Below are 22410 nucleotides of genomic sequence, written 5' to 3'. Positions count from 1 at the left end.
ACTTGTAGCTTGTAGGTATTTTTAGGGAGACAGGAGATGAGTTACTTCCTGCAGAGTTAAGAATTTGGACTATAGAACAGTATGGCATAGGAACAGGCTGTTCGGCCCATTATGTCTGTGTTGACCATGATTCCAGTCTAAACTAATCCCATCTATCTGCACATCTCCAAAGCCTCCATCATTCATGTAGTGTAGTGACTAGAACTGTACACAATACTCCAAATGTCACCTAGCTAAAATCTTCTATAGCTGCAGCATGAGCTGCTCGCTTTTATACTCAATGCTCCAAATGATGAAGGTAAGCATGCCATATGCCTTCTTCACCTCTTCATCCACTTGTGTGAGAAATTTCAGGGAGCTATGGACTTGCACCCTAAGATCAGTCTGCATACCAATGTTCCTGAAGGTCCTGTCATTTACTGTATAATTTCTTTTTGCATTTGACCTCCCAAAAGACATCATCACTCGCTTGTCCTGATTAAACATCACCTGCCATTTATCTGTCCAACTTTCAAACTGGTCTACATCTTGCTATATCCTTTGATGATCTCCCTCACTATCCACAACTCCACTATTTTTTGTGTCATCTATAAACTTGCTAATTAGACCTTCTAAATTTTCTTCCAAATCATTCATAGATTACAAACAACAGCAGTCACAACACTGATCCTTGTGGAACACCACTTGACACAGACATCCAGTCAAGAGTACAAAGCTCCACAACAAATTTCTATCTTCTATGACCAAGCTAATTTTGTATCCCACTTACCGACTCACCATCGACCCCATTTGATTTAATCTGTTGGACCAGCCTACTATGAGAAACCATGTCAAATATTTTACTAAAGTCCATGTAGGTAGCATCCACTGCCTTAACCTCATCAATCATCTTCATTACTTCCTTAAAAAAATCTAAATCAAATTTGTGAGATAAGATGTCTCCCCCACCGCTCCATATAAAACCATGCTGACTGTCCCCAATAAAACCATTCTTCTCCAAATGTGATGAAATCCTGTCCCTAAGAATCTAATAATTTTCTTACTACAGATATAAGACTCCCCAGCCTACAATTTTCTTGATTACCCTCCATTGCCCTGCCTGTGGCTAAAGAGGACAAAAAGATCTCTGTCAAGGCCCCAGCAATCTTGTCCCTTGTCTCTTTCAGTATCCTGACATAGACCCCATCAGACTCTGGGACAGATATTAATTACCTTAATGTTTTTCAAGACAACTAACACCTCCTTCTTCTTTGTATTGTCATGCTCTAAAATATCAACATACTCCATAACTTTACCTTCGTCCATGTCCTTCGCCTTGGTGAATACAAATGTAAAGTACGCACTAAGTCCTCATCTACTTTCGCTGGCTCCATGCTTAAATTTTCTCCTTTGCCCGAAAGTGGACCTATTGTTTCCCTGGGAACATGTTTGTCATAATACACATACAAAATGCATTGGAATTCTCCTGAATCTTTCGTGCCAAGGACATTTCATGGAATCTTCTTGCCCTGTTAATTTCTTGTTTAAGTTCCTTTCTGCTTCCTTTAATGCTACTCAGGGTCCTTGTTTGATGTTTCCTCAACATTACATATGCTTCCTTCTTTCTTTTTGACTAACCATTCAAAATCTGTTGTCATCCAAGATTCATACATGTTGCCTTCCTGATCTTTCATCCTCACAGGAACATGTTGGTCCTGAACTCTGGTCAACTAACCTTTAAAAGTCTCCCATTTGTCAAATGTGGATTTATCCTCAAACAGCCCTACCAATCTAATTGCTCCAGTTCCTGCCTAATACTATTGTAATTAACTATCTCACAATTTAGCACTTTCACTAAAGACCAGTCTTATCCTTGTCCATAAAAGGCATGAAAATGGATTTGTGAACCATATTATGGAGAAACCTAAGATATGTTATAAAATACATTCAAGGGAAGAGGTTAACAAAGAAAACATTTGGGCCCAATGGGGACTAAGGGGGAAACCTATGTTGAAGCCACAGGATATTACAAGGGTATTAAATGAATACTTCTCTTGGGTCTGTTTTTCTGGAGAAGGAGAACGTAGGTATGGAATTTAGGAAAAGGGACTGTGAGGAGCTTGCACGATATGACACCGGAAATGGGAGGTACTAGAGACTGTTTCGGATTTAAAAACAGATAAATCCTCTGGCCTGGATGAAGTGCATCTCAACCTGCTGAAGGAGGTGAGTTAGGAAATTGCAGGATTGTTGACAAAAATTTTTAATTCCTCTCTGTCCATGAGAGGAGTGCCAGAGGACTGAGGACAGTTAATGGATTTTCATTTTTTGAGAGGGATGGTAGAGTCGCACCAGTAAATTACAGATCGGTCAGTCTCACATCAGCAGTAGGGAAATTCTTGGAGACAATTCTAAAGAAGCGAACTAATATTCACTTTGAAAGGCTTGAGTTAATTAGGGATAGTCAATATGGGTCTGTCCCAGGGAGGTCATGCCTAACAAATCAGGATCTGCAGCTAAATACAGTCCCTGCATACGTAGTCAGCATGGACACTGGACGTGACTGCATATTGCAGGAGGAGCATTCCATGGGGCCAAGGTCTCCTCCCATTTTGAACCTCATCAACTACATATAATAAACTAATTACACACCGTACCTATTACTCACCAAAATCAGATTTCTCACTCTCTATCCATATTCATAACAAACTACAAACCACAAAAAAGTGCTTTATACACTTTCTCCCTCTGAACTCATTCAGTCTCTAATCCCAGTTCCTGACTAGCTAAGCCTACATCACTTTTTGAGTTGTGATATTGCCTACCTTTGGATTCTGCTCAACTATGCTGTGCTCCAGTTGCAGCTCAAATAGACATCAACTCAGGCCTTTGTGTAGAAGTTTCTGCCGCTGTTTACTCCCAGTTTTTTTTCTGCTCTGCTCTGTTGTGTTCCCAACGCTCCTCTGATTGGCCTGTTCTTGTAGTCATACTATTTACATGACCAGTCTAGTTTATTGTCAAAGGTAATCTCAAGAAATTGGTAGTAGAGATTCAACAATCGTAATGTCATTGAATGTCAAAGGACAACGTTTTGCACCACACATCAACCAAGCCCTGATTTTTGCCTTCTCCTTGCAGCATGTTGACAAAGGCTGCTTCATTATCTGACAACTAGAAATTGTACTGGTGCTGTGCAGCAAATATTCTCACTTCTGACCTTATGATGGAGGAGATGTTATTGATGGAGCAGCTGAAAATGGTTAGGCCCAGGACACTACCTCAGGGAACTCCTGCAGAGATATCCTGGAGCCAAGAAGATGGGCTGTCAACAGTCTCAATCATCTTCCTTTGTATCAGGTATTATTCAAAACAATGGAGACTTCTTCCCTTGATTCCCATTAACTCCAGTTTTCTCAGGCTTCTTGATGCCTCAGTCAAATACTGCCTTGGTATCAAGGGCTGATACTATCACTAAACGGCACAAAAGCTGACGTTTCGGGCCCAGACCCTAGGCCCAAAACGTCAGCTTTTGTGCTCCTGAGATGCTGCTGGGCCTGCTGTGTTCATCCAGCCTCACATTTTATTATCTTGGATTCTCCAGCATCTGCAGTTCCCATTATCACTATCACTAAACATCTGGATTTCAGCACCTTGATTGATTTTGGACTAAGGCTGCAATGTTGTCAAGAGATAAGTGGTCCTGGTGGAATCTGAACTGAAGATCAATGAGTTGGTTACTGCTGAGCAACTGCAACTTGATCGCTTTGCCGACAACACTGTCCATCACTTTGCTACTAATAGAAAGTAGGCTGGCAGGGCAATACTTAGCCATGTTGGATTTGTCCTACTTTTTGTGGACAGGATATACCTGAACAATTTTCAATGTTGCTGAGTAGATGCCAGACTTATAGTTGTAGGGGAAAGCTTGGTTAGGTACACAGCTCATCTGGAGTACAAGTCCTCAATACTCTAGCTGGAAAATTGCCAGTGCTCAAAAGTTTACAGTCAGTGCCTCCTGCTGTTCCTTGAAATAACATAGATTGAACTGAATTGGCTGAAGACTGGCAAATGATGCTGGAGACCTCTGCAGGAGGCAAAGATTAATCCTCTGCCCGTCTCTTCTGCTTGAAGGCTGTTGGAAATGTTTTAGCCTTGATTTGTGCATTCATGTGCTGGGCTCCTCCATCCAGAGGATGGAGATATTTGCGGCTCACTGACATGTTGCCAGGAGCTTTCCTGCTTTTCATTATTCTTACTCTTAGATGGTAGTTTTATTGTCCATCAGTCTTCATGTGGCTTGTCTGCAGAGTTCAGATGTGATCTGTTTATTGTGGGATTGTTTAACCCTGTTTATCATTTATTTGTTGCTTGTTTTGAAGATTTAGCAGGTTGACATCACCTTTGTATGCCTGGTGCTAATCCTCGCATGCTGTCTTCATTGAACAGGGTTGATCTCCTGGCTCGATCATAATACCAGAGTGTGGAATAAGGTGGGCCATTGGGTTACAGATCATGAGTGAATATAATTCTGCTGCTGCTGATGGCTCAGCACCTATTGGATGCCCATTTATTTGAAAGATGTGTAAAGCAATAATACAATGGACGGTATGTTCAATCTGGAGATGGGACTGTGACTCTTAAAGCACTGTGCCATGTTTACTACTTCCAACAGTGTTGTGGACAAATGCGCCTTTGAGAGGTAGATTGTAAGGATATTGGTGTGTTTACTCAATGTCTCCCTCAGCACCTGTCACAGATGCAGCCTAGCAGCTATTTTCCTTTTGGACTTGACCAATTCAGTCAGCAGTGGTGCTACTGAGCCACATTTGATGATAGATTTGAAGTCATTCACCCAAAGTACCTTCTGATCCTTTCCATGTTCAGTGCTTCTTCCGACTGGTATTTAACATGGAGCAGTGCAGATTCATCAGATGAGGGGAGCTGATCCTAGGAGGCAATCATCCTTGTCGGTGACTGACCGAATACCAGAGGACATCATTGGTACGAGTACTCAAGTGCAACCAACATGTGTTTCTCATCCACTTTCTCTTCCTCGTTCTGATGTCACTCCTGTGGCTTCAGCTTGTGACAGATATCCTCTGATTTTGGAACCAGTATGGACCTTTTTACAAGAATGACAGTCGATTTTACAGCTCTGGCTGATGGTCCACGGACAAAGGATGAGAATTGTGGCACCTTAACAAGAGTTTCAGCGGCTAACATTTTTTTTTGATTTACCTTCTCAGAATCCACCTGCAGTTCCTTGTTAACAAAGAGCAGGGCTCTTGGCTGCATGACTGTGAGTATGAAAATTACCAAGGCAAGGCTTTGATTTATCCACTGACAGTCAGAGCTCACAAATCTGTGGGTAATGAATAACATAGAAATATAGAAAATGGAGAAAGGAATAGGCCATTCAGTTGTTCGAGTCTGCTCCACCATTCAAATATGATCATTCAACTCAATGCTCTGTTCTCATTTTGATCCCTTTAAACCTAAAGATCTGTATCTAATTCCTTCTTGAAAACATTCAGTGTTTTTGCCTCAATCACTTTCTGTGGCGGAGGATTCCATTGATTCACCACTCTCTGGATGAAGAAATTTCTCATTTCATGTTTAAATGGCCTACCCCATATCCTTAAACATGATTTAATGCCAACATTGAGAAGGGGTACAAATTCCAGAGTGGCCTGTTGTGAATAATGCTCTATGAAGATTACACTTTTTTTTGTTGCGGTGAATATCAATGGTAAGACCGCCTTTGGAGTATTGCATACAGTTCTGATTACCCAGCTATATGAAAAATTGTTATTAAACTGGAAAGGGTGCAAAAAAGATTTGCAAAGCTGTTTCCAAGACTGGAAGTTTTGAGTTTTGAGGAGAGGCTGAATAGGCCGGGACTTTTTTCCCCTGGATCTGTCGGGGGCTGAGGAGTGATCTCATGGAGGCTGATAAAATCATGAGGGGCATACATAAGGTGAATAGCCAAAGTCTTTTCTCCAGTGTAGTGGAGTCCAAAACTAGAGGGCACATGATTAAGGTGAGAGGAGAAAGATTTAAATGAGAGCTGCAGGGCAAATTTTTTACACAGAGAGTGGTGTGAAAATGGAACAAGCTGCCAGGTGAAGTGGTAGAGAAATAGAACATAAAACATAGAACAGTACAGCACAGTAAAGGCCCTTCGGCCCACGATGTTGTGCCAACCTGTTTTCTTACAGAGATGAATCTACCCTGCATACCGTACATTTTGCTATCCTCCATGTGCCTAACCAAGAGTCATTTAAAAGTCTCTAAAGTATCTGACTCGACTACCACTGCCGGCAGTGCATTCCACACACCCAACACTCTCTGTGTAAAGAACTTACCTCTGACACCTCCCCTATACCTTCCTCCAATCACCTTAAAATTATGCTCCCTTGTAATAGTCATTTCTGCCCTGGGAAAATGTCTCTGATTATCCATTCTATTTATGCCTCTCATCATCTTGTACACAAGATGTAGAAGTGGATACAATTATAACATTTAAAAGATATTTGGACAGGTACATGAATAGGAAAGATTTAGAAGGATATCAGCCAAATGCAGGCAAATGGGACCAGCTCATGGACTCCAAAGAATCCCTATAGTGTGGAAACAAGCCACTTGGCCCAACAAATCCACACTGACTCTCTGAAGAGCATCCCACCCAGTCTCACCCCCTACCCTATCTCTGTAACCTTACATTTCCCATGGTAATCTACCTACCTGCACATCCCTCGACACAATGGGCAATTTAGCATAACCAATCCACCTAAACTGCACAGTTCAGGAATCTGGTCAGCATGGACAAGTTGGGCCAAAGTGTGTTTTTTAGGGTGTGGGCATGACTGGCTGACCAGCATTTATTGCCCATCCCAAGTTGCCCTCTAGAATGTGGTGATGAGCTGCCTTCTTGAACCACTGCAGTCCAACACAATGACCAAAGGGAGGGAATTTCAGGACTTAGACCCAGAGACAGTGACGGAGTGCTGATATATTTCCAAGTCAGGAAAGTGAGTGACTTGGAGGGGAGCTTGAAAGTGATTGTGATCCCATATATCTGCTGCCCTTCTTGTGAAACGGTTGTGGTTTGGAAGGTGCTGTCTGAGGATCTTTGAGGAATTTCTGCAGTGCATCTTGTCAAACGAACACACTGCTGCTACTGAGCATCAGTGGTGGAGGGAATGGATCCTTGTGGATGTAGTTCCAATCGAGCAGGCTGCCTTAACCTGGATGGTGTCATGCCTTTTAACTGTTGTTGGAGTTGAACTCATCCAGGCAAAATGGGAATATTTAAATGCGTGCCTGGGTTGTACCCTGTAGATAATGGAAAGGCTTTGGGGAGTCAGAACATGAGTTAACTGCTGCAATATAACTGCTAACCCCTGACCTGGTCTTGAAGGCACTGTCTTTATGTGGTGAGTCTAGATGAGTTTCTGGTCATTGATAACCATCAGGATGTTGATAGTGCGGGATTCAGTGATGGTAACACGATTGAATGTCAAGGGGTAGTGGTTAGATTGTTTCTTATTGGTGATTGTAATAGCCTGGCATTTCTGTGGCGTAAATGTTACTTGTCACTTGTCAACCCAAGCCTAGATATTATCCCATTCTTGCTACATTTGAACACAGACTGCTTCAGTATCTGAGGAGTCACAAATGGTGCTGAACATTGTACAATCATTGGCAAACATCAGCACTTCTGACCTTACGATAGAGGGAAGGTCATTGATGAAGCAGCTGAAGATGGTTGCGCCTAGGACCTATCCTGAGAAACTCTTGCAGAGATGTCCTGGAGCTGAGATGAGTGATTCACAACAACCAGAACCACGTTCCTATGTGTCAGGTCTGACACCAACCACTGGAGACTTTTCCCCCAATACCCATTGATTCCAGTTTTACCTGTTCCAATGTTGTATGAATCTATGACTCCAACTGTCCAATACATCATGTCACCCATGTTGAAGTTAGATTCCTTCATTCTCTTGCCAAGTGTGTGCACTACCTCTGGGAATATAGCAAGCAGCACACAAATTTCCTGCTGATGCTCCACATGTTCTTGTTTATGCTCATCTCCACTCTCCCTTTCCCCATCTACAATGTCACCACTGTCAATCACGACTCTTGTGATATATACCATTGTAAAGTGATATGGCATCCACATTCTTGGGCCTAAAGAAGCCATTAAAACTTTTCCTCTGTGCCATGCTCCTGCTACTGACAACTGCTGCTACCCTCAGCCATACTTGTTTCATTAAGCTCAATCACCATTCATTCCCTATTGTTCTCTGTCCACTTCCAACATTACCTCCAAGGAACAGTTGGAGAATGAGGAAGCAGTTTTTCCGTTATAAATGTTTTTACCAATAGGATTGCCTGCAGCCTCTCAGAGCTTTGGTCAGGATTCCTTGAAGTAGAGGGAATTTGTTGAAAGAGTGAGGGTGTTATAAAATGGTCACCCTCACTAACTGGCTAGCAATCACATAATTGCAGAAGAGGATGCTCATGCTATGGCTGAGTTAAACAGCAATGATAATCTTGCTCCTTTAATAAATGGGCTCTTGACCCATTCAGCCATTTCTGATGGACTACTATTTGCAAATTCCATCATTACAATTGATGCATATGCTTCAGCATTCTTATTTCAAAGCAAAATACAACAGGTTTTTTGACCTAGAATGTAAATTAGTGTAGGTGCTAGTACCAAGAGATGATTTTAAAAAAGTTTTAAAACTGGATGCCATAACTTACTGGAACAAGTACAACAGTGAACCATAAGGATTATCCAAGATAACAAAGTGTGGAGCTGGATGAACACAGCATCTCAGGAGCACAAAAGCATAAGGATTACCCCATGTGCTTCTAGCCTTATCTCATATTATCCTGGTGGAACTATCTCCATGGTTGTTTTTTTATTTTGTTAACACCATTAGCAATATGAAAGAAGAGCCTTCAGCATTTGTTATTTCCTGTCTCTCAAACATGCCTGACTAGATTTTTCTCTTTTGGCTTAGAAGCCACTTCTGACAGGTTTTTTATTCAGATTCACATGATAGAGAAACAAAGGGACTGTGGCATTTACCAGTGAGCATTACAATAACAAGCCAAACTTTCTAAAACTTGAGAAATTCAAAAAATTCAACTCATTTATAACCTGTACCAAGGTTGATAAGCCTAAGATTAAAAACAGGTGAAAAATAAAGTTAAAACAATCCAAGTCGTAGGCGTAGACTCCAACCAAGTAACAGCTTGGCCTGCATACAGCTCCTACATTTTTTTTTGGCTGTGGAAGTAGATACAGCCAAGTTTCAAGCTATCGCTAATGACTACAGTCATTGCATGTGCTATCCATATGCTGCGTGGTAGTTGATGTCCGTGCAACAGATGGCACAACTAGGAATCTGTCTTTCTGCCGTCCGAAAGCCTGGCAAGTGTTTTTTTTTCTCGTGGTCATTGCCAGGTGGTTGTGCCAAAGCCTCCAGAAATGCCTGATACTATCTTAGTGGGTGTAACTATTCAGGCAAAACTGCCCCTTGAATATCTTGTACTGTCTTCTTCCATGCAGTGACACAGAAACTTCACCACGTAGACTTTGGATTGCTATCTAGGTCACATACAATGTCAAATACAATGATTATTCAAATATTCACATGGTGCAGTCAATCTGCTGTCCTACCTTCCTTTAATAGCGACAGTCAATTTGTTTTGGAATTGTAGAAACGTTACTTGATTTTGATGTGAGCTGGCATTGAACACATTTTTTGCATTAAATATAATTAAATGCAAAGTTGAAAAGTTCTCATATCAGTGCTAAACTGATCAGGCAGGTTGCTCTTTCATTTCTCTTTGTCAATGGGAGCTGTTTGAAGCAACTGGCATGAATGAGTTGTTTACAATGATCACTCATTATAGATATTGGATGTTATGGGAACATTGGACACCCTAAGAAATAAGGGTCACTTACAGGAGTCATTACATAATTGAATCCAAAAGCAAATTTGAAAGTCATATTCACAAAAGTATTTTTTTAATATTCCTGGACTTCTGATGTTTTTACCCTTCTAGCTGATTAGCTTTCATGGATTTAGCTCTCATATAAGTATAGACATATTTCCTTTAAGAGACATTAAGAGCAAGTCCACATATGCATACTTCACACTCCTTGAAAATAGTGATTTGAAAATATGATTGAATATGCTATTAGTTTTGACTAAAATGAATCTACATTTTTCAAGTTAATAAATCTATAAATAAATTTATCGTACTAAATTGCCTTGTGCTGCCTATGCCAAAATAGCAGCACACGGAAAGCTCCGGATTTCAAATAAACCTGTTGGACTATAATTTGGTGTTGTGTGATTTTGAATGGATAAATAACTCTAAGCAGTTCTCACTATTTATCTATGATCCAAAATTTGTGTTTGCTCTGAAAAAGAGAAAAGGGAAAGGAAACTGCAAAAATAATAAGCATGGCAAGAAAATAAAATTGCAAGTTGATTGCAAAAATAAATCTATCAAGAAACAACCCGAAATATCAGCTTTCCTGCTCCTCTGATGCTGCTCGGCCTGCTGTGCCCATCCAGCTCTACACCTGGTTATCTTAATGGAAAATGTGGGCCAGTTATAAATCGATGCAAATATACCAGTAATGAATAATAAGTAAATGAAGGTTTTGTTAAGTAATTTTTTTTAAAAAACAACATTTTCTGATTTTACTTTCATTCTCATATTTCACCTGATGTGGAAATCCTAGAATTCCTACAGTTTGGAAGCAGGCCATTCAGCCCATTGAGCCTAAACTGACCCTCTGAAGATCATCCCACCCAGACTTGTACCCCGACTCTAACCCTGTAACCCTGAATTTCCCATGGTTAATCCATAGCCTGCACATCCATGGACACGTTGGGGACTTTAGTATGGCCAATCCACCTAACCTGCATGTCTTTGCACTGTGGGAGGATATCAGCACACCCAGATGAAAATCACACAGACAGATGGAGAATGTGTAAACTCCAAGAGTGGAATTGAACTTAAATATCTGCTGCTATGAGGCAGCAATGCTAACCATTAAACCACTGTGGCACCCACTGCTTGTGTTATCTTCATAACATAAGAAACAATATAGACAGCATGATATTGAATAATCCAAAAGATATTTATGTCAACTTACAATTATGTACAAACACTATCTTAACAGGGTCATCAATGTCTGACATACCATTGAGATATTAGATTACAACACAGCAACGTGTCATGTCATATATCATGTGAATGCAGGGTAAGAGAAATAGGAGATCTATATGCCCTCACGTGTCACATTATGATACAGCAATGATATCATGACTAGTTTCTTAAGATAAACTGACATAACACAGCATAGAATTCATACAAATGCAAATGATACAATAAGTCTACAAATTGAGGTGGGACTTAATGGATTTGATGCAAACAAAAGATATACTATTTGAGAAAATCATGGGGCATGAGACAAGCTACAGTTGAGGAGTAAGTAATTTCCACTAAGGTATTAAAAGGATTAAATGAATGTATTTTAAATTAATTTAACAAAAAAGTGCTGTCCATGTACAGGAATTGTGTTTTTAAATTTTGAATATACCAAATGACACAATTATTTATGAATTGAGAAATCAGATTTCTTAATTTATCATCCAAGGCTTGAATCGAGCAGTGATAAAACCCCTGATAATAACTTGGAGGTGCTTGAAATATTGTGATAATAATTAAAATGACCTGGTGTTGTCTAAAATTTGTACTTTGTTTCATCTGATTCTATCATGTCTGTTGTTTCCTTGCATATATTAGCATATTCATTTCACTAAGTTATTGCTGCAGTTAAGTTTGTGAACAAAGGAATGTAGAATAAATATAATGCATTTATATAGTAATACCAAATTTAAATTAGAAATTACTTTTTGTGCTGTATCATCTCATCAGAATGTGTCAAACAAATCATGATCGTATTTTTTCTTCTGGCAGTGGAGGCTTACTCTTGGTAATTAATATAGGATGCATACTCAGTAATCAGGATGAGCATCCTTTATTTCATTAAAGCATTTGACTGCAAGGGGTCCCAGTATTAGAAAATATCAAACTTAGAATGCTCATACTCATGAATGCAATCCCATGTGGGGTTAATTTTAATAATCTCGCATACAAACATTTCTACATACTAATAAATGGTTATTTTATATTGTTCTGCATTGTATTTTAACTGTCGTAAAAGGATTCGAGAACGGAACTCATTCACCAGTGCGGACTGCTTGTATTTATTTTGGGAAAACTAACAACCCTCTAAATCTGTGGGACATGTTTTGAAAGAAATAAAGTTAAACTAATTGTGGCTTCAATAAATATATTTTAAATTACTATAAAATTTAGAAACATGGCCTTTATGTACTTGGCCCTTACATAAATTTGTAGTGTCTAGAGCATAATGATGTGATTAAATTGGTTTAACCACAGTCACATGATTTAAAAAAAATAGCAGAAATAAAAACAAATGATGCAGGCACAAATCCACACTTCACAATTAGTAACAGAATAGAGTTAATCAAATATTATTGCTCACCACTTTAAAAAAAATACTTCAGTGGTATTTTACAGGCTGTGCACTGACATAATTTCTCAGTCTCAGACCTCCACCATTTGACAGGCACTATCCTAATTGACCCATTAATGACAGATGAGCCCCACAAGTCTTTACCTTAACCCCTTAATTATGATTATTTATGTGCTCTTGTCAGGTTTTGGCATGTTCCCCTTGTGGAATGGAGAACAATTTTCTCAATATAGCGATAATAGAGACATGTTGTATTCCTGGGAATCAGAAACATTTTTTTCATGAACACAAAACCACAGTAAGAGCTTCAAACACCTTCCCACTACAGAAACATAAATTGATACGAGTGAAATCAATGGTGTGTTTTAATGTGCATGATATCAAATTAAGAGATAATGTTTTATTACTTCCAACTGCTCCAGGATTTATTTCTGCAGTGCTTTCTGAACTGATTCCGAAGGCCCTGCCCATAGGATGCTAACATATAAAGTGCTTTTTACATCTGTTTGAATTTTTTTCTCCATTATCCTAGAAGAAATATTAGTCATTGAGCATAAGTTAATGTCTTGACTAAAATAGCACAGAAAGGAATATCAAGTCCAATGAGAACTCATGCTCAGTTGGCAGTGCAGGGACTAAATTGTTGTAGGTGGTAAAAATGAAGCAGGAGGAAGGGGAACAAGGAAAATCTGTGGGTGGACCTCCAGCTGACCATTTTTAAATTATCTTCATATGTATCTTCACCCAGCCCATTGCGTTTATAGGTCTAGCAGCACTGAACTATAAAATTCCAAAGAATCAGTGTATCAGGAGACCACTGTCCACCAAAGAAGCCAGCCCTTTATTTTTTATTCACTTTCTAGACATTGATATTGCTGGCTGGGCCAGCAGTTATTGCTCGCCCTTAATTGCCCTTGAGAAAAAGTGAGAGGAGGGGCCTGCCTTCTTTAACTGTTGCACATGTACCTTGTAGATGATTGATAGACTTTGGAGAGTCAACAAGTTACATACTTGTTGCAGAATTCCTAGCCTTTGACTTGCTCTTGTAGCCACTGCATTTATACAGCAAATCCAACTGAGTTTCTTGTCAATGGTAACCTCCAAAGATGTTAATAGTTGGTGAGTCAATGATGGTAACACCAAGGAATGTCAAAGGATGATGGTTAAATTGTCTCTTATTGATGATAGTTATAGCCTGGTATTTGTATGGCACAAATGTTGGGTTGCCAATTGTCAGCCCAAACGTGGATACTGTCCAGAGCTTGTTGCATTGAACATGAAATGCTTTGTTATCTGAGGAGTTGCAAATAGTGTAATACATTGTGCAAACATTGGTGGAGATTCTCACATCTGACCTTATGATGGCGGAAAGGTCATTGGTGAAGGATTGGGTTATGACACTACCCTGATAATCTCCTGTAGAGATGTCCTGGAGCTGAGATGCCTGACTTCCAACAACCGTAACCATCTTCCTAGATGCCAGGCATAACTCCAACTAGCAGAGATCTTGCTCACTCTGCCCATTGATTCCAGTTTTGTTAAGGCTCCTTGAGACCAAACACCGTCAAATGTGGCCTCGATGTCACTCTTACCTCAGCTTCTTTTGCAGACAGCTAGTTTTGAAAGTAAAATCTATCACACTTTCCCGCTGGCATTCAAAGGGAATGTCATTTAATTATTGGCGCTAGGAAAGGATTCAGTGGCTGTCTTGATGTGGTCATAGAGAAGGGCTAAATTATAAAATGGATATCAGGTACTTTGGCTTAGAATCAACAAAAAATGATTATTAAAAATTGTAATAAAATCACATTATAAGCTCAGGCAGTTGAAAATCTCTGCAAAGGATTTCTTCAAACTCTCCTCCACTTTGCTTTGTGCTGCATTTTAAACAGTTTTGCTAAGTGACACGGACTGTACGAGGATCTTGCTACAGCAAGATAGCCACATGATCTGTTATGAAATGCTAACGCCCTGCAACAGAATACCACACATGCTGGAAGTATACCCCTCCCACTTTTGACCATTCTATAAGAGCGGTCAGGCAGGATTTCCACATTCGCACAGTTGTGTCTGTTCAGTTTTCTCTTAAAGCCTTTGAAGTTGGGACATCAGCCCTTATGACTGTGGGGACTTGCTTCTAAGTTCTGGTAAACTGAAGGGCCATAAGCTATTTGTTTATCACACAACGTGGCTCACTGAGATGGTCACTTAGCTAATTTATGGTAAATCCTATCCAATTTTAATTCAGGTTTTCTTCTCCAGAAGAATGTGCATCCACAACTTTGTTCTTTGAGCCAGCCCTCTTGCTGTTTCACGTCTTAGTCAGGGAAATGATTTTAAAAACCAAAAGGACAGCAAATGCTGTAGGAGCTAAAACTGAAGTTGCTGGAAAAGCTCAGCAGGTCTGGCATCATCCGTGAAGGTTTTAGGTCTTGTGACACTTCCTCAGAACTGATGGTAGCTACGAAATTGTCATTTTGTATGCAGTAGATAGGGAGATGTAGGAGGTAAGGAGTAAATGATAATATAAAGGATAGATCTCGAAGAGAGAGAAGAGCAGTTGGATAGACAAAGGAGTTAATAATAGTCTGGTTAGGAGGATGAATAGCTGTTAATGGGGATTATTAGTGACTATCAATAAGTAATATGTAATGGCAGACACACTATAACAGGACCTAATATGTGGGGTATGGGTTTAGGACATGGAAGAGTTTAAGCCCTAAAATTATTGAGCTCAATATTGAGTTCAGAGGGTTGCAGGGTCCCCAAGCAGAAAATGAGGTGTTGTTCTTCCAGCTTGTGCTGAGTTTCGCCGGGACACTGTAGCAAGCCATAGACAGAGATGTTGGCCAGGGAGCAGGGTGGTGTGTTAAAGTGACAGGCAACTGGAAGCTCAGGGTCTTTTTTGAAAGCTGCTTTTCTTCTTCAAAGTGGTCACCCAGTCTACAGTTTGTTTCCCCGGTGTAGATAATACCACATTGTGAGCAGTGACTACATTGTGGGAGGTGCAGGTGGGATCTCGCTTCACCTGGAAGGTATCTTTGGGCCCTTGGATACTGGGGAGGGAGGAGGTAAATGGGCAGGTCCTCCTGCTCCTCTGATGCTGCTTGAGCTGCTGTGTTCATCCAGCTCTACACCTTGTATTACACCTTTGCTAGATGCAGGAGAAGGTAATGTGCGACTGTAGAGGAGCATTGGGAATGATGAAAGAGTGGACCAGGGTGTCCCGGAGAGAATTATCCTTGCAGAAGGTGGACAGGAAGGGGAGGGGAAACATATTGATGTTGTAGCACTGGAATTCCTGGGCTTTGATGATGGTGTGACATTCAAGATCAACTGATGTTGTCCATTAGGTTATTGATGGTCTGTGTCTTGATATCATTTTGAGGGAATGGATGATGCCAATGCATGGGATCTTATAGCACTTACCACTGCACTTTCCTGTTGGAGAAATTTCTTTTTCCAACGGTGGGGGTAATATGGGACTAAGCTCAAATATGCAGGTGGAGACTTCCACACTGAGGCATTCTTTCACTGTCTGATTTTCTCACTCACGCACTAATACACTCATACCCTCTCACACCTATAATCGCCCTTCAAATCTCTGTAATTGAGCAACTGTACACGGAGAATGCTTTAAAGTGTGCACACTTCGAGGCTGAGCTCCAACCTACAGTCAATTCATTCATGGAAACATATGCAAGAAGGGCAGTTATGCTAAACATCCAGAAAACAAAGGCTTTCTACTTGCTTGCTTCAATCATGCAACAGCTTTATGACTACCTTGTCCAGACCCAAAGCTTGGTATTCTAGATCCATGCTGCACCACTGCACCATGTGGATTAATTCCTTGACCTTTGGCACCTTCTGTCAGACAAAGCAGGCATCAGCAATGGAACTCACCATCATTTTCAGATGTTTGTACTACTTCTGACAATCTCTGGAATAAGGTATTTGATAATAAAAACATTTCAGATAAACTTGTAGCTAGAATTTTACCATTCTTATTTTACACGTCGCACATTTTGTTTTTCAATGTGCAGTGCCTTACACTCTTACATCTGAATTTCAACCGCTGCTTCACCATTCTGCAGAACACTGCTGGAATTTTGTAACCTGGAGCTCTGTTCCTCGTAAGCAAAAGTTCTAAAGCAGAATTATTCAGCACCTGCTGAAATAGAACTGATAGTGTTTGCAAAAGGCCTCAGGAAATCCTCAGTTTTTGATCTTTAATATTCTACTATGGTTAACTGTCTCACATCCTTTTCAAAGGAAAAATGTCAATTTGAACTTTAAAAGACTTTGCAGAAATATACCAAATATTGATACAAAGGACCACTCCAAATATATTGTTCCATTTAATGTTTTATGGAATAACTTTATGGAGTTTCCTGCTATCTTGCAAATAGAAGATATATCAATAAACCTTTTAATATTGAAAATTAACAGTTTAAACGGTTCTTTGAGTTTAAACCTATTCTAGAAAACATGTTGCATATTCCCTTGACTTGTAGGTAATTGTGCTCCTTTCTCATTAATGTTCCTCTTGAAACGCACGTATTTACACAGATAATTCCTTAATAAAGAAGGGATATTTCAATGGCTTATTCACAAAGTCCCAGCAATATATCCACTAGTCGCTAGACTACGTTTATGAGTAAGGCTGAAATGATGCAAGCATTTGACACCTCAGGAATCAATGTGCCAAGAGATCAGGAACTGACTCAGGCGAGCAATATCTAAAGTGAGAGTTTGAATCTGCCATGCATTAATGACCTAAAACAGCACGAGATGACAGAGAAGTTGAAAATCCAAGTGCTAGTCAATATTTTTTTTAAGTCTGTATTAATTAGTCTTGGGGTCAGGTATTATGCAGGTTATGTGGAAAATAAACCTACATTCACAATGTTTAATTCAACAGAACAATGCATATATCATGTGACTTCAATTTTACATATTAGTCTATGTATTCTGAGACTGCCAATTTATGATTTTTTTTCTAGTGGCTATGTGCTTTCTAGGAATAATGTTGAAGTTAATTAAATTTAGTCATCTCAGCATAGATTTTTATCCTTTCATTCTAGGCTATATCAAATGCAAGTTCTCAAATTGTCATAATTAATTCTTGCAGTCGTAGAGAATAACAGATGGATTTTTAAAAACTGGTAACTATGACTCAAAATGTAAAGCACTGCATGGAATTAACTCTGGTTTTCAATCGTGTTATGTGTCACTTTTCATTTCTGATTTTAGTCTGGACCAGAAATGTGTGATGCTGTTTGTATCAAATTCCTTGCTTGTTTGAATTCCATGACCTTATTTAACCATGTCCTCAAATCAGCAAGAATCAAAGAATTGTTACCATGCAGAAGGAGGTCATTTGGGAAACTGTGACTGCGTAGTTCTCTTGGTATTTTGCCTTTGTGACAATCCGCTGTATTTTCCTCTATAACCCTGGGCATTGTTTCTCTTTAAATAATTAACCAATGGCTCTCTTGAGTGTCTTGATTGCACCTGCCTCCGTAATACTTCCTGGAAGTGGATTCTAAACTTGCTGTGTTTTTGCATTCTCATCATATTTTTTTCTTGCAAAATACTTTAAACCTGTGTCCTCTGCTTCTACATCATCTTACACGCTGGTACAATTTCTCCCTGTCTGCTCTGTCCAGATCCCTCATTGTTTTGAAAACTTGCATCCTATTTCCTATTAACAAAGTGTGGAGCTGGATGAACACAGTAGGCCAAGCAGCATCTCAGGAGTACAAAAGCTGACACTTCAGGAAGGATCTAGGCTCAAAACATCAGCTTTTATATTCCTAAGATGCTGCTTGGCCTGCTGTGATCCTCCAGCTCCACTTTGTTATCTTGGATTCTCTAGCATCTGCAGTTCCCATTATCTCTCCTATTTCCTATTATCCTTTTTGTCTCAAAGGAGCACAATCAAATGTCTCCAATCTATGCTCATAACTGAAGTTTCTCATCCCTGAAACCATTCTTATATGTTTTTTCTGAACTTTTTCCAATTCATTCACATCTTTAACAAAGAATCATACACATTGCTCCAGATGATGTCTAACCAGTGTCCTATATAAGTTCAGCATAACTTATCGGCTCATGCACTCCATGCCCTTAGCAATGAAATCCAGAATACTGAATGCTTCATTAATTGCCCTCTCTCTCTCATTCTACCTGGTCTGTCACCTTTAATAACTTACCTGCAGACAAGTCCAGATCTTTCTATAGCTGCACATCCTTTAGAATAGTATCCTTCATTTCTCCCTTTGACATGCCATTCACATTGTAAGATCATCCCTTTTGTCACAGCCTGTCTGAATCAACCTACAAACTTATAGACAATAGACAATAGGTGCAGGAGTAGGCCATTCGGCCCTTCGAGCCAGCACCACCATTCATTACGATCATGGCTGATCATCCACAATCAGTATCCTGTTCCTGCCTTATCCCCATAACCCTTGATTCCACTATCTTTAAGAGCTCTATCCATCTCTTTCTTGAAAGTATCCAGAGACTTGGCCTCCACTGCCTTCTAGTGCAGAGCATTTCATATATCCACCACACTCTGGGTGACGAAGTTTTTCCTCAACTCTGTTCTAAATGGCCTACTAATTTCATTCTGTCTCTTCATGATTTTTTACTATCAAATGTGTCACCTTGCATTTACCTGGCACCTCGCTGTCTATTGTAATAATTTTTCAATGGCAACTTGAAGTTTTACACTGTCCACCTCAAAATTTATAATGCTCCAAAGTTTTGAATCATCCGTAAATTTGGAAATTGTCCCCTGCATATTAAAATCTAAATCATTATATCAAAAAAGCAAGGTTCCCAATACTGACTCAGGGAAAATCACAACAAAGCTTTCTCCAGTCTGAAAAAAACAGTCCATTAACCATTGCTCAGTGATCTATTTCTCAGATAATTTTGTATCCATGTCCAACACATCATCTGCATTGCCCTTATTAACTCTTTCTGTTACCTCGAAAAACTCCAACTAATTAGTTAGACATGAGCTTAGACATTAAAAAATATACTTGATTTTCTGAATTAAATCATATTTTTCCATGTGACTATTAATCCTATCCTGAATAGTTGTTTTGAGATGTTTAAACACCACTTAAGTTAAGGTGGCTCATTTATAATTGTTAGCTTTATCGACCCAATTTTATCAAACGAATGTACGATATTTGCTATTCTCTAGTGCTCTGATATAAATGCTGAGACTCAGGCAGATTGAAAGATTATCATTAGTTTTTACTCTCGCTTACCTCAACATTCTTGAATACATTTCATCTATCTCTGTTATCAACTTTAAGAACCAATAGCTTATCTAATCCCTCCTCCTTATCAATTTTAAGCCCTTCTTAAACTGAGCTTCCTCCTCCATCATCATGGCCTGAGCAGCATCGGCATGGCAGCTAAAGTCAGATATAATCATGAATTTAGCACTTCTGCCATGCCTCCTGCCTCCATGAGTAAATCCCTTTGTTAATCCTTTATCAACCTTACTTTTCCTTTTACATTATTTTACTGTTGAAGTGCCAATATTGTATTTTTTTCATTGCGTTCACAGCTCCCTTCTCAACGTTCTATATCAAACTTGGCTCTCAATTGTATTTTCTATTGACACCTGTCACATGCACATGTTTTCTTCTTTAACATAACTCTTATCTCCATCAACCAGGCAGCTTTGGATTTTTGCATCTACCTTTCCCTTTTAAGGGAATATACTTTTTACTTCTTTATTTTTCTACTTATTCCTTGCAGTAAGACTTACCATTTTAACTCTGTTTCCACCAGTTTGAATGTGAGTTTCTTGTACCAAGGTACCTTTGTACCTAAGATGGTGCCTGAGTTACGACATTATACAGTTTGCACTGTTCTCCTATAGATCTGTACTCGAATACAATAAAATCAAAAACCAAAATCCAAATCCCATTAGCTCTTCTTCGCAGGTTCTTCTTCCCACCATTCTTCAGTTCCAGTGTATCAAATCTAGTGACTTTCTTGTCCATTGACATTGGATCTCCACCAGCTGACTATTCGAACTCTAAATTTTTCATTCTCATTCCACCATCATCTTAAACTTTACGATACAATGATCACTGTTCCCTCACTGACACTTGCTCTCATTGACCCATTTCATTCTTGATACCAAGTCCAGCAGTGGCTTCTTTTTTGTTAAACTGTACACATAACGATATGGGAGAGAAACTCCGCTAAAACAAGACCCATGGAACATAAGACCCGTGGAAATTGGTCAGGAGTTTAGCATCACTAGGAACCCAAGGGAACAGGCCTGACCCTCATATTATTGCTGGTGGACAAGTCTGTAAAGAATTGTTTATTTTGGGAGAGAGGAAGATGGGGCTTGAAATGTCCAAAAATTACATGGTAAGCTCAAGAAACACTCCTGTCTTTCCTAATCTATGTGGACTATACAAAGCTATTTTTAAAAGTGCATTTTAGTATCTTCAGTCGACTGCTCTACTGCCTAAAAATAACAATAAAACATAAAACCTGACCTTTCACAATTATTTACAAATTGCATTCCTACCATTGTATCTTTTTGATTGTTCCTATTTGTCTATGAAGTATGCACATCACTGGCTAGGCCAGCATAATTGTGCTTAAGAAGGTGGTGATGAGAAGCCTTCTTTAACCAATGCATTCCTTGGCAAGGACCTGCATACAGTTCTGTAAGGAAGGGATTTTCAAGATTGGGATGGTGATATATTTTCAAGTCAAGATGGCATATGGTTTTTGAGTGGACCTTCCAGATGGTGTTTCCCAAGCAGCTGCTGTCCTTGCCGACCAAGCCATTAGAATTCACGTGCTTGGCGGATGCTGTCAGAGGAGTGTTGGTAAGTTACTGCAGTGTGGCTTGTAGATGAGGTAAATGCAGCCACCAAGCATCGGCGATGAAGAGACTGAATGTTGAAAGTGTTGAATGGGGTGCCCACAAAGTGGACTGTTTTAGTAACTAGAAGCAGAAGTAGGTCTTTCATCTCTTCAAGAATGTTCCACCATTCAATATGATCCTGGCTGATCCTTAATCTCAATGTCATATTCCTGCTTACTTCCCATATTTCCCTCCCAATTAGGGAACACTTCAGAGGTCGAAGATATTCAGTCTCCAGTCTTTGGGTAAGCGTCCTCCAAGGCATCCTTCAAGATACATAATAATGCAGAATCACTGAGCACAAACTGAGAGCCAAGTTGCATACCCATGAAGGCAACCTCAACTGTGATATTAGGTTCATGTTGCACTATATGTAACCCAACCATACTGCTCGACCCTACCATACATGGGTATGCAACTTGGCTATCAGTTTGTGCTCAGCGATTCTTCATTATTATGTGTCTTGAAGGATTCCTTGGAGGATGCTTACCCAAAGATTGGATGCTGAATATCCTTGACCTCTGAAATGTTCCCTAATTGGGAGGGAAATATGAGAAGTAAGCAGGAATATTTGTAAAATCTTCCTTCCTGTCTTGTTTTGATACCATCACCTCGATAACTTGTTATGACCTGTCAACCTTAATACATTTGTACGGGTTTGGATTATTTGTTACTTTGGTCAGACCCTCAGCAGCATGCCATGTTATCCAGCCATCTGGTTTGTCTCCAGCACCGTCTTATTTTTAACTGTTTGTAATTATCTCCTTGCTTCGCTTAATAGGATCATAGGTCATCCCTTTATTCACTATTCAACTATTGACACCTTATCACACTGTCCAGCACTTTAAATCACCCACAGAGATTTGTTATTCAGCCTGTAGACACTTCACTCACACCATTTGTACTATCTTTT

At 39.6% G+C, this 22410-nt stretch overlaps 1 protein-coding gene across 1 annotated transcript in view; it reads left to right on the top strand.

Annotated features, from left to right (window-relative positions):
• The window catches only part of LOC125453891 (inactive dipeptidyl peptidase 10-like), a 1598661-nt gene that overhangs the window by 664498 nt on the left and 911753 nt on the right, over nucleotides 1-22410 (top strand). The gene's annotated exons all lie outside the window — the stretch shown is intronic.

Source organism: Stegostoma tigrinum, chromosome 7 (genome assembly GCF_030684315.1).
Source record: "Stegostoma tigrinum isolate sSteTig4 chromosome 7, sSteTig4.hap1, whole genome shotgun sequence".
Lineage (NCBI taxonomy): Eukaryota > Metazoa > Chordata > Chondrichthyes > Orectolobiformes > Stegostomatidae > Stegostoma > Stegostoma tigrinum.
The sequence above is the reverse complement of the archived record's forward strand: the minus strand, read 5'-3'. Positions and strand labels throughout refer to the sequence as shown.